We start from the raw sequence: 9,467 nt of genomic DNA on the forward strand, positions 1-9,467 counted from the left end.
CACGGGTAAGACAAATGAACAAGGCTGTAGCGAACTAGGCTGGCAGTAGCACTTTTAACATACTACATGAAAAAGATAGTGAACAATACCAGATCTATGAGAACAAACTGGTAACCATCTTTATAATTTAAAAATCTTTTAATTTTCACAAATTGCTTTTTTATTTATAGTTGCTTTAGTCTAAATGGAACTAAAAATAAAAAGAAAAGTTTAGCAATTTTCTTTGTGTTTACTGGATTTTTTTTTTTTTTTTTTTTTGCATTTCAAAATTTGAAGGCTTTTTGACTAAAACTTCCTAAGAGATAATAATTAAAATAAAAAAATAAATAAAAAAGCACCAATTTAAAAAAAAAATTCCATTGAAAATTTCGTGTTAAAAAAGTGATTATTGTATAACATTACTAAACCAATTCATTCATATTTAGTTGGGAGCAATAGGATGAATTCCTTCTTGTCAAACAATGGCCCTATTTGGTAGAGCTTATTTCCAACTTATTTTAACTTTTAGTTTAATTTAAGTTATTTTGATGTGTTTGGTTCAGCTTAACAATGCAGCTTATAGCTTTTTGTAAGTCAAAAATCAACTTATTCTTTGAGTGGGGGAGGAGAAGCTTAATTTATAAGTTAAAAATCAACTTATGTTCATAGTTATAAGGTATAAGCTGTTAGGCTATAAGTTATAATTACTTTCTCACAGCTCTACCAAACAAGGCCAATGTTGTAATTTATATTACAAAAGTAGCTTTGTATTATTTTCTCAAAGAAGAAGCCAAAAACAATCAATACCTCCACCATTTTCCAACACATTCTTTCCCGAAATGTCCACCCCTCTTCCCCTCCCAAAAAAAATCATCATCATTAGAATCCACACAAAATTTTAATTTTTAATCCTCATCATCAGAATCTCCACCATTTTCCAACTAGGGCTGCAAATGAACCGAGCTGTTCATGAACAAGCTCGGCTCGGCTCGTTAAGGGCTCGACTCGGCTCGGCTCGGCTCGTTTAGTAAACGAGCCGAGCTCGAGCTCGAATATTAAGCTCATTTAATAAACGAGCCGAGCTCGAGCTCGCATAAGCTCAGCTCGTTAAGCTCAGCTCGTTTATCTTTATTTAAATTATATAATAAATATATTATTTATATATTAAAAATATATAAATATATATATAAATAATAATATAAATACATTTTTATATATTAAATAATATAAATAATATTTTTTATTTAAATATTTATATTTAAATAATATAAATAATATTAAAAAAAAATATCGAGCTGAGCCGAGCTCGAGCCGAGCTCCTTAACAAGCCAAGCTCGAGCTCAATAAATGAGCTCGGTAAGTAAACGAGCCGAGCTCGAACTCAGCAAAGCTCGGCTCGGCTCGGCTCGGTTCGTTTGCAGTCCTATTTCCAACACATTCTTTCCCGAAATGTCCACCCCTCTCCCCCCCAAAAAAAAATCCTCATCATCAGAATGCACACAAAATTTCAATTTTTAATCCTCATCATCAGAATCCACACAAAATTTCAATTTTTTTGCTTCCATTACCAAAGAAAACAGAAAAAAAAAATGTCTCTCTCTTTCAAACCTCACAATCTCTCTTCTCGTATCATCCCAAAAAACCAATACCAATTCCAACCTCTTATGTCCTATAACCCCCAAATTTTTGAACTCAATGGGTAGTTTTAATAACCGAGGTTGAACAAAAAAAAAAAAAACAAAAAAAAACAAAAAAGAAACACTTTATGATTTTGAAAACAAAAAAGAAACACTTTGATGCCATCTGGTAACATTGATATGATTTTGAATAAAAAAATAAACACTTTTCACATTATTAATGTTGATATACCCCAAACTTTCAACACTTTTCACAAGGAGTCAAACTTCTAGAAATCCACACCCACAAAATGCTCCCTCTTTCTCTGTCTCGTATGTAGTTTTTTTTTTTTTTAGTTCATATGCATATTCACTGCTTATTGTATTGGACTAGGCAAACCAATCTATAAATATGCATATTCACTCCAAGAGCCATGAACAAGTCTAAAGGTTCAGAAGAAAAAATAAAAATTATAGAAAGCAAACCCTTTTCTTCTTGTTTGTATCAGAGGAAGCCCTTGAACAGAGCTTCAGAGGTTGCACCGGTGGTGGTGGAACAATGGGATCGAGGCGACAACAGGTCGGCGGGGTGTGAGAGAGAAGGGTTTGAAGAAAGCCTCACACAGTATAGAGAGAAAAGAGAGTATAGAGATAGCCAACAAAACTCATTCAAAAAAAGAAAAGAAAAGCAGAACATAACACCATGGATGGGTATACTGTAGAGAGGGAAAGAGACACAAAACATAATAGAGGCAGAAAAAGAGAGAGAGTGTGTGTTAGCTGTGTGTGACTGGTTCAACAGGTCTTTTATTTTTATTTTTTCAATGGTCCAGATTAAAAATTCCCATCTAAAGGCTAAAATTCATTTTTATGTATGGTATCCAAATACCACTTCTGGGTACCATAGTTGAACCCATTGTTCGGTATTTCCACTGTGTTTCTGGGATATGTTACCACATATATACACCCCACCACATGTATATAAAAAGCAAGCATTTTACATAACAATAATGCCAAGTGTCACAAAAAATAAAAAAATAAATTTGCGGTTTAAATTTATTGAGAGAAATTAAAAAAAAAAATTAGAATTTAAGTTAGGTAACAATTTTTTTTTAATTTTTTCAATTTAAATCATAAATTTTAAATTTATTTTCAATATAAACTTTTAGCTTATTTATGTTAAGTATTATTAATAGAACAATAATAGCCATTAAACTCAATATATGTATATGAAAAACATCTAAAATATCCATTCCCATTTAGTTTAATGGCTAAAATATATTTTTTTCAATACTTTTACTTAAAAAAATAGTTGTGTGACTTAGATTGAAAACAAATCAAAATATTACTGTTTAAATTGATAAAATTAAAAATTCAAGATTTATTTTGTTATAAAATTCAAACCTTAAGATTTTTTTTTGTAATTTTTTTTCCTTTATGGTTCAAATTCATCCTAAACATGATTTAAATATAAAATGAGGACTTCTATTTGTCACCACCTTTTTAATTTGGCCCTCACTTTTTGAATTCCCACCCAACATGTAACGATCCTAAATTTCAGGGCGTTCAAAATCCAAATAAATCTAAACTCACAATAAATTTTTTCCAAATAAAACTACAATGTACATTTCTCTTCAAAAAGAATTAAAATAACACATCGGATACAATAATTATCACTACAATAAAATTGACATTTTACAATATCACATCAATGACATATAATAAATGTAAGTCGTAAAATTTTACTTTTACGACTTTCTTTTTTTGCATGTCATAAATAATATCGTAACCGCAACATGTTTATTGTGTAGGACGTTAATGCTAATTATAATAATTTTTTTACGACTTGCAATGTTAGCCGTTAATAATAAAACCTTTTTATGACGTGTATATAATATGTTGTTAATACATCAACTATACACGACCCATATATGCTCGCCGTTAGACATATTTTACTTTTCACGACACACAATTTATGTCGTGAATGATATAACCTTAAAAAAAAAGAAAAAGAAAAAAAGCACCAAAATAAAATATTCTAACGCCAATCACTAAAAAATATTTAAAAAAAAGGAGTTTATCAAAATACAAACATAAAAAATTGTAATTGTAGTTATTCAACAACTAAGAGAGGGAGAAGAGAAAGGGAGACTAGTTAGGTAGCGGCAAGACTTTGACGTAGAACGATGCTATCTCTTTGGCGGCGAGACTGGTTCGGCAACGGCGACGATCAACGGTTCGAAGGGAAAGGGTTTCGTTCTTCTCTTCTGTTCGCTTTGATCTGGAAAAAATCTCAGTCCGATTATTGAGGTATGTTCGAATTCCTCGTGTCTCTCTCTTTCTCTCTCTCACACACCCACACACACATTCACTCAATTTGCTCCTCTTCTCAGTCCTCTTTGCCCAAATTGTAATTGCATCATTCTTTGTATCTCAGTCCCTCTTCTCAGTCCTCTTTGTCCAAATTTGAGGTAATATTGAAACCAACACCGCAACACTTTGAAGCTATTTTCTGAATCTTTGAAGCTATCTAATATCTATTTATGTTTTTCTCGCATAACCCTAAAGTTGTTCGACATCAATTGGTTTAGGGTAAACAAAAGCTGCGACTCTTATTCTTGAACAGAGCTTCGATTCTTCTTCTTCTTCTTCTTCAACATAGCTTCAACTTGCTGCCCTAACAGGGTAGTTTCGACTTTTCTTCTTCTTCTTCTTCTCTATTTTTTGATCCTTCTATGTTCTTCGATTCTTCTTTTCGGGTTTGAAATTCGTAGTTTTTATGCGAGTATTCTCACAGTTTGGCCTTAAAACCCAAAAGCAAGTGCGATTTATATACTTGTATTTTGAAAATAATGCTACAAAGTTTGGTTTTCATTATTTAAGTATATATTATTATTGTCATTATTGAGTTCAAGCATGTGTTGTTGATGAATTTCACTTATCTTTCTGCATTTTTTTTAGTTTTATTTTTTAATCTAACATTGTGGTATGAATTACTTTTGACAAGTTTGGTCAGGTTTGTTAAGTTGATCCCAATCCTCCTGTATGAATCAGTATTGAAACTGAAGCTAGTGATCTATTCTACCAGTTTCCTCTTCTTTTTTTTTGTTTGCAAGTTACATACACCAGGCTTGGGTTCTTCTCTATTTTTTTGGTTAGATAGGGTTCTTCTCTCTCTTTGCCCTATAAATTTAAATTGCAATTTCTGTGCCTTAATTAATTTTTTCTTGCCAAATGCGTTTTTGGCATTTTTTTTTGGGGGTGTTAGTGTGATGTTTGGTTTTCTCTCGTTAGAGTTCAAATCCCATTTTCCCTGTCTGTCAAATGTTCGATAAAATGCATCAATGATGGCCTACTGTGATTTTATTTATTGGATCTATTTTTTTTAACCAATTTCAAATGACGTATCAAAGAGACTCAGTTTTCAAGCCATTGTTCCTACATTGAAGGCAATCATCTTCAATCGAAGCTCTTAACAACCTGTTTGTTTTTTGTTTTGGGTTTCCTTTTCTGTTTTTAAAAACATAACTACATTTCTTGGTTTCCTTCTGATTTCCAGGGTCAATCTTCGAAGCTGATACACAACTAGAATAGCTAACAATCTTTGTATTTAAAGGTAAATAAATATTATTGCTGACTTTTCATTCTTTCTGGAGCTTTCTTTCTTGTTCTTACTTTTGTTATCATTTTCTTTGCTTTTATTGCTTTGGTTTGTTATTCTTTGTTCTATTTTATTTATTTTTCTTTTTCAAGAGAAGTACACTGAAGTCTCAGATTTTGCTTTCTTTTGGCTACAAATTTGTTTTTCAATTTTAATTTTTTATTTATTATTATTATTATTTTCATGTTTCTTAGCTTCAATGTTATTCAATGACTATAGATAAAACATATGAAAGTTTAGGAATTTCACTCTTTGTTACTTTTTATCAAGTAAGGCCACTTTAATCTTTTCAGTGAACTTCGCAAATTAGGTATTTATGAAGCCGACCACACAATTCAAGTAGTTTCTAAACATTTAATGGTAATGTGATAGTCAGACCTTTTTTGCAATCTTGCTTGCAAACCACCTCTTAACTGTTTTTATGGGTTTTTTTTTTAAATTTAATTTTATTATATATATATATATATATATATTTTAATGAATATCTTATCTTATTACCAAATAAATAAATAAAAAGGGTTCTTCTTCTTTCATGGGTACCCTTTATTTCTCATTATTGCAATTTCTTTGTTTGTGTATTTTTAGAAAAATGTTTTATTTTTTATATGTGAGTATTGATGGCTACTTTCTAATCTTTTTGATTTTTAATGTTTAGGATTGTATTAGCTTGGTGATTCAATTTGTCATATTTGTGGGCTAACTTTTTGTTGGATTTTGAGGGATAGATTTACAAAGTTTTTGTGCTTGTCATTTCGTATGGATAATTACTAATTTGTCATTATGGAATTTTTGGGGGTAATTATTGAGATGCTTGGTTTCTCCCTCATTCTTATGGTCAAAAGGGCAATTCTAACCGTGCTTACTTTTAAACATTGGCTTGATTCATTTTGATATTACATTTACATCTAGGTTCAAGATAGAATCTTTTTTTTTTTGTGTGTGTGTGTTTTCCTCAATATATCTTTTAGGAGGTGTTGCAGTCAAATACTTTTTGTCATAGCTGCTTGAAGTTCAATAACTTTATTTAATTGTTCTTTTTTCTGAAAGTTAGAACATATGTTAGTTTGTAGCTTGTAGATACCTAAAAACAAAAATATCCCTTCTTTAGTAAAAGGATAATGAGATTCCTCATTACTCAGTCACTTGCGCTTATTAACTGTTACTATTTTTTTTTGAGTTATAGTTTCTATGTGTTCAACCTTTGATAAAAGTTATCTTTAGAATCTGCTAGTAATATCTTTGGGCTTTTTGCCCTGTTTTGAACTCTCTCAAAAAGCTGCTAAAAAGGGAAAAAGACCCATAGTGTTTGATTCTTGGCTTCTTTTGTTTTTTTAATTTTTTTAATAAGTTATTCCTTAAATGGCTTCTCACCCTTATTTCAGTTGGCCTGGAGTCTTTTGAAGCAAACTTGTGCATTACTGAATGCATAGTGGTTGCATCTTGTCCAATCTAAGACATTTAGTTCCTTGGGTATTAAACTAACATTTTACATTGATGTCTTGAGAAATTTAGAAGTTTATTGTAACAAGTCTCAAACCTCCATTCTCAAATGAATCTCAATTGATCATTGTAATTGTATGCTAGATTGGGCTCTTCTTCCTGTCTACCTGTATTAATACTTGACACTTTTTCATCAAAAATTGCAAAGACCATGGACTTTGGTTATCCCCAAAACTTTCTCCAAATATCCTAAAGTTTTACATCACTCATGAAGAAGTACTATTGCCATTCTTGTCAAAAGGTTAGATGCTTGCTTTACTTTTCACCAACTGTAAATGAGGCTTTGTAAATGAGTTTTGATTTTCTTTAAAGTTACTATTTTAGTTATGGCTCAAACTACAAATTTTATTTAGCTATGTGAGGAAAAAGTGTTTTCAAAGTGCATAGATATGTGATTATTCTTTTTCTCAATCAATATTTTACTATTTTACAATTTTTGTGGGGTTGATGGAATTATCCACTTAGCGTAATATTTAATACATGCATGGGGTAGTCTAGAGCCACCATAGATTATTTTGTTGGTTTATATATTTTCCTTTTATTTGTAATGTGCTGTGTTATAAGGACTCTACCATGCCCAATCTTTTCAAATATGACATGTTTCAATTTATAGCTTTGACAGGGGTTTCTCATACATGTTATTTTATACACTTCAAAAAAAAAAAAAATTCTAAAAATTTCTCTTCCTATTAGCCCTTTAATTTCAAATACTCCTTTTATTTTTTTGTTTACATATTGGTTAATAATAAAAAATAATATATATTATTTATTCAGTCTCACCAGAGTGTATTTACATTTTTCTTCTTCACATATATTATAAAACCCATTATTAAAGCCATGGTCATGGGTTTGAGGACCATCCTCCTCTTTGAATAGATTATACATTTTCCTTTGGTTGGTTTTGTGATTGTTGTTTCAGCAATGTTATCTGACACATTTGTACCTATATTGTTGCAATTAGATGCAACCTTCCTCTAAAATGCTTATCCATGCATTTTTGTAGGCTAATAATAATGTTGCAATTTTGTCATTTCTTTTGCATGACATAGTAGCAACTAAAGCTGATTTGTTCACACCATATGTGCACTTGGATTTTAGAGTCATTTTAGTGTTGGACACTATGTATGTGGTTTTCTTTTCATTTTTCTTAAAAATTTTCTGGATTTTGCCTTTGTCCTTAATAGTTAATTATCTTTTTGGTGGTTGATGACTTGTATCTCAATGTTAAGTGACAAACTTTTTGATTGTAAACTATAATAGAATAACCAATAAGAAGGATTTGCCACTCAATGAGATACATTTGATTTGATCAAGGTAAGAGTGGCCTTTTGGATTAAGATTAATTTAGAGATCATGAACTAAAAACTTATTTTGTGTTGCTACTCTGTTTTTGGGGTGTAACTGAGAAGCCGTACTTATTTTTTTTAATCATTTATTTATTTTGTTTTGGCTTATGCTATTAGACTTTAGTGCTCCACATATTTTGGTTGTTGTATGTGCACTTCAAGTGGAACGACTTGCTAATAAAAAAAGGTTTTCTCATGCATAGAGAAACAAATGGTCACTTGATCGAAGACTTTGTTGCTGATGATGCTGCTGCTTTTAGGTTTATCAGTTTGAGGAATGTTAAGATGGAGATTTAATTTTAGGTTGGGGTTTATTTTGTTTTCTTGTAATGTTTATGCTGTTTGTCAATTTGTGTCTTGGCCAATCATGTTTTCTTCCTTTTGGATTGAATGCTTAATACAAGTGTTCTTTTCACCTTAATTTTGTAAAATGTTATTATTACTTTATTGCTGGGGAAAAAAATCATGATAATTGCCATGGGCACGGCTCATCGTGCAACGCATGACACCCCATCACTAGTATAGAAATAAGATTGTGTTTTGATAGAATTTGGTTGCCTTGCTGGGATTTGGTGTTGTAAGAGCAAAGAATACATATTTTCAATTACAAGTCATGGTGTTGCACTATATACCTTCCCTTTCCATTGAATTTGATTAGTTTCGTCATAAGTATTTTATTTATTTTTTGTATATGAACTTAGACAGACATATGTGTCGTTGTTTTCAACTTTAATTGCATCCTCCTTTGAAGCCATATTTATGCGTTTCCTTGCACAAGGTATACGTTATAGTCCTTACCATAAGTTTTGAAGATTTATTAATCAAATTATCCGTTGCCTCTTTAAGTCTATTCTTTCTAAATTCTTCATCGGGATTTGATTTTGGAGCAATGAGACTAGAACTATTATACATCAATTCACTTTTTGGTGCATTCTCTTCATCAGATTTCTTAGCACATATATTGGGCACCCTCGTCCCTGTGATAGGAGCAAGCGGGTTTGCTGGAGCTGCAACTACTGCAATAATTGTTGTCGGTAATTTTGGATAATTTCTGAATAGTTTTGGATATGTTTAGAAACCTAAGTTATGCATAGCTTTTGAATAGTTTAAACATTTTGGACAGTTTAGAACTTAAAGAATATAGTTTTTGAATGTTTGAAATGTATAGGCAATTGTTGAATGTTCATAATTTATGGATATAGTTTCTTTTTGATGCTTGAAACAATGTTTTGGTGGTTGATTGATGTTTTGTAGAGCTTGTGTGTAATGTTTGTTAGATTGTATAAAACATGTCAAATAGAACTTGCTGATTTTTTTTTAAAAAATATTGTATATTCTACGACAGGCATAATAGGTCGTTGTATT

At 30.9% G+C, this 9,467-nt stretch overlaps 1 long non-coding RNA gene across 1 annotated transcript; it reads left to right on the plus strand.

Moving 5' to 3' along the window:
- Nucleotides 1-3,688: 3,688 nt before the first annotated feature.
- On the plus strand, nt 3,689-8,729 carry LOC114290284 (uncharacterized). The gene is made up of 3 exons (XR_003638960.2): nt 3,689-3,905; nt 5,155-5,211; nt 8,306-8,729. It is a non-coding gene; the product is annotated as an uncharacterized LOC114290284 (long non-coding RNA).
- Nucleotides 8,730-9,467: the final 738 nt, after the last annotated feature.

This window comes from Camellia sinensis, chromosome 3 (genome assembly GCF_055761805.1).
Source record: "Camellia sinensis isolate YWXY chromosome 3, ASM5576180v1, whole genome shotgun sequence".
In the NCBI taxonomy this organism is placed as follows: Eukaryota; Viridiplantae; Streptophyta; class Magnoliopsida; order Ericales; family Theaceae; genus Camellia; species Camellia sinensis.